Consider the following 4,027-nt stretch of genomic DNA (forward strand, 5'->3'; position numbering starts at 1 on the left):
CTGTGTTGTGATGAAGTGTGAGATAACAATGGACTCCTTTCTTGTTGAAATTGAGTCTGAGGGGATAGAGTAGTACTCTCATCTTCATTTTCCACACCAAGAAACCATATTCTTGAAGAAACCAATCAAGAATCTGATTTTGATATAAACATATGAAGATGATGAAATGCTAGATGCAGATTTTGAAGAACAGAAGTAGATTTTAAAAGCAATACGGAAATCTCAATTAAAAAATCATGGCCTCACCAAGTAGAAAATGCATTGTAAAAGTTTTTTCTCAAAAAATTCTTAATGGGTGAAGTCGATTTCAAAAATAGAAGCAGATTTCAAGAGCTATTGAAAATCTCATTTTAAAAACCATGAACACTCTCACAGAGAAAATGGCAGAGCTAAAAGATGCATCTCAACAATCCAGAAATTAAAGAGTTGGATGCTCTCTATCATTAGCCACCCTTTTGATAAATTAGGCATCACAAAATAAAGACACCTGTGAGCTAATGATAAGAGCTAGAATTGGACAAAAATGGTTAAGATAGAAAACCTACAGCTGGCAACAGAGGCAAGCTCACGTGAAAAATAAATGATGTGGCAATAACACGTGACAAACAATGATGACTACTCATGCAAAAGAGAACACTACAATGCATGCAATGCAATCAAAGATGAATTACCTTCAATGAGCTTTGAGAGCTTGAATCCATTATGAAGCTGATCTCAGCCATCCTAGATTATCTTAGCGCTATCCTAGATTAGTCTAGCTTCTTGAGCTTGATTAAGTGTATAAAAAATTAAAATCAAATTTCATGTTTGTCAAGGAAAACTAAAAATTTAGTTAACCAAAAAACCTAACAACCCACGACCATACCCCAGACCACACGCAATGAAGTGACTTTATGCTACAACTTAGGAACACATACACATAGCATAAAAACGACGCGTTAAGACTCGGTCATGGTTTTGCTAAATAACGAAAATTAACCTGTGTAAAGAGCACAAGTTTTATATTATTTTCTTTGCCAAATAAACAAGTGATGTTGTAGTATATTCTTTTTTAAAACACACAAAGATAAAGTGAATCAATCTTAAATAAATATAAGATTAAAATAAACCGTGTTAGCATATATATATATATATATATAATTGTTTTCTTATTCGAATATCCAGACGTTATTATTGTGCGGATGCCATTGTAAACATGGAGGAAAACTGAGAGGGATAGTAAAAAATAGATGTTGTTCATATGATAATAACCTCTACAAGTCCGAATGGTATAAAATCTATATATATTGTATATGTCTATATATATGGAACTTTTTGAGAACAAGAGTTCATTCATAAAACCGAAAGGCATACAAAGACATTTGAAACTTATTTACTCAAGATATCTGTGTATACTTGATTTTCTTCTCTGTTCGTTAAAAGATTTATAAAAGGAGACAAACCATCAACGTTTGTGGAAAAAAAAATTGAAGGACAAAAAGAAAATGAACGTTTGTCCACGAGTAAGCTAACTATGAATGGGTATGCAAAGACTTCAAAGTAAGTCTTTTGTAGACCCAAAAAATTGGAAAAGCAGAAAAGAAGAAATCAACGTCCGGACATGTGTGGGCCAACATGACTTTTCATACGAAGACTTGAAAGTCTTTGGAGCCACATCTCTTGCCTTGTGCTTTATTTGAAGCCATATTGGAAGGAAATTGATGGACGTAGACAGAAGCAGCAACCAGCGCATTGCTTCCCCAGAGTTCTTTTGGCTTTTGTATGAAAATATCCAAGAGAATAGTACTTCCCTTCCAATTAATTTTAAACAAAATAAATATGAAATTTTGAACTTGTGATTTATTTGTATATTTTTGAGTGTTGCTAAAATATGAAAACTATGAGAGAATATTTGTTTGTGGGAATTTTCTGTGTAGTGGGAATTTTCTGTGTATTCTTCTCTTTGTAGGAGGTCATATTTATAATACAACGAAACTTGAATAGGCAAGCAAATAATAAATTCATAAATCTATTTACAATAGGAAATCAAGAATTAAAGTAAATCAATTACAATTATAATAGGAATTCTTGGTGTGTAAGGAAAGTAAGTCAATATCCACAAGTCACGCCAACATTTTTTTTGTCAAATTAAGTCCACAAAATGTGAACAACTAGGTTTCAAGTGTTCCTCTCCTTTAGGCGTACGTCTTCAGTTCAACGATGTCCCCAAAAATTCTTCTTTCTCCTTCTCTTCCCCCACCACCCCACTCTATCCTCAAGGGTCTATAAATTGGTTGAGGCCAAGCCGCATTAAGTTCACACAACAATCTTGTCTTCCACCTTAATTGTGTTGTTAAGAAAAACATGGCATCATCCTCCAAGACTTTTCTTCTTCTTGGCTTTATGTTTGCTCTTGTGATCCTCATCTCCTCTGAGGTCTCAGCTCGTGAGCTAGTGGAAATTACGAAGCCAGCAACCTATATTGGTGAGTTTCTAATTTGTTTTTTAAACTCAGATGTATGTTTATATTTTTTATTTCACCGATCTGTGAAAATATATTTATGTGTGGGTATATGTGGATGTTCATATTTATGACCTCTACTCATGTTACTCAACTCATTATTTTCTTCGTGTGTGTTGTATTATGTATTATCCTTACAAATAATACAAACTAAAAAATTTCGGCAAACATTAAAATGACCTTAAAGATAAACTATGTCACATAACCCTATGCTTGTCAACTGATATAATTATTATATATATATATATATATATATATATATATATATATATAAAGGACGACTTACATATATAGATTACTCTTATTTCAGGGGTTGGAGCCTTAACACCCGGGCCAGCCTTCGCTTGCGGTCGTAAGGCGTATGCTAAATGCATACCTAAACCGAGAGGGTATGGCCCCCCAGCCCCTGGCCCCGGGAGAGTATAGGCACGGCCAAGGGCACCATGAAAAACCAGGACCTGGTGTTGCTGAGACTGAAATTAGGAATTAAATAGTTACCCCTTTTCAGTGGATATTGGTTGAGTTGTTATGTGGTAATATAGTAAGTGTTTTATCAATTATAAAGGTTAATGTACTGTGTTGGTTGAGTTGTTAATAAAACTCTCAATCATAATTAATTAGGATTTTAAGGTTGATCTTTGTACTAGTACTCATATCACAATATGTGTCTAAGTATGTGGCTTTCTATCTTTATATATGTTTGAAATCTATCCTAGTAATTTCAATCTTTATATATATGTCTAACGCTCACTACTAGAAAATCACCTACTCGACACTGATATAGAGAGAAATTCAAATAAGTGACTTTAAATTTTTGTGTGGATTACTAATAATACCACCATGCCTATTAAAGTAATAAGGCACATGGACATGAGTGTCTAATGCAATTAAAGTGAATTTCAGACTTTTACTTAATATTTAGACCTCTTTATCAGTCCCAAATGATGTTGAAAGAAGCTGTCAGTGGCTCCTGTTTTATTCAACAATGTCCTCTTTTTGAAACTCATTCAAAAATATTCTCTATAAAACCTCCCTATTGGCCCAATATCATTTTATCACTTTTTTTGGTCATGTGAAATTGGTCTCTGCAACTGCTCTCTCTCTCTCTCTCTCTCTCTCTCTCTCTCTCTCTCTCTCTCTCTCTCTCTCTCTCTCTCTCTCTCTCTCTCTCTCTCTAAATTATTATTTCTTCTTCTTCTTCTATGATCTGCTATCTCTGAGATGGCACCCCCAATTGCTTTCTTCTTTGCTTCTTCTTCTTCTCTTCTATGATATGCTCTATCTGAGATGAAATCCCAATTTTGCATATCCTCTCTCTCTCTCTCTCTCTCTCTCATTGATTCCCAGCCCTAATTCCCAATTATCCATGTTCTTCTTTTCCTAGGTCCAAAGACCCATCTTTCTCATCCACATCATTAGCCACCGCAAGCACCACCAACGAGTTTGCAAACCCAATTTGTAATATTTGTTCTTGAAATGGGTGGATTGCGCATTGACTTTAAATTTTTGTTTGAAACATAAGCATTC

General features: G+C 34.3%; 1 long non-coding RNA gene across 1 annotated transcript; it reads left to right on the top strand.

Moving 5' to 3' along the window:
- On the top strand, positions 2,248-3,231 carry LOC109948834. Its single transcript, XR_002271282.1, has 2 exons — positions 2,248-2,464; positions 2,811-3,231. It is a non-coding gene; the product is annotated as an uncharacterized LOC109948834 (long non-coding RNA).

The sequence above is a fragment of the Prunus persica genome, chromosome G4 (assembly GCF_000346465.2).
Source record: "Prunus persica cultivar Lovell chromosome G4, Prunus_persica_NCBIv2, whole genome shotgun sequence".
Classification (NCBI taxonomy): Eukaryota; Viridiplantae; Streptophyta; class Magnoliopsida; order Rosales; family Rosaceae; genus Prunus; species Prunus persica.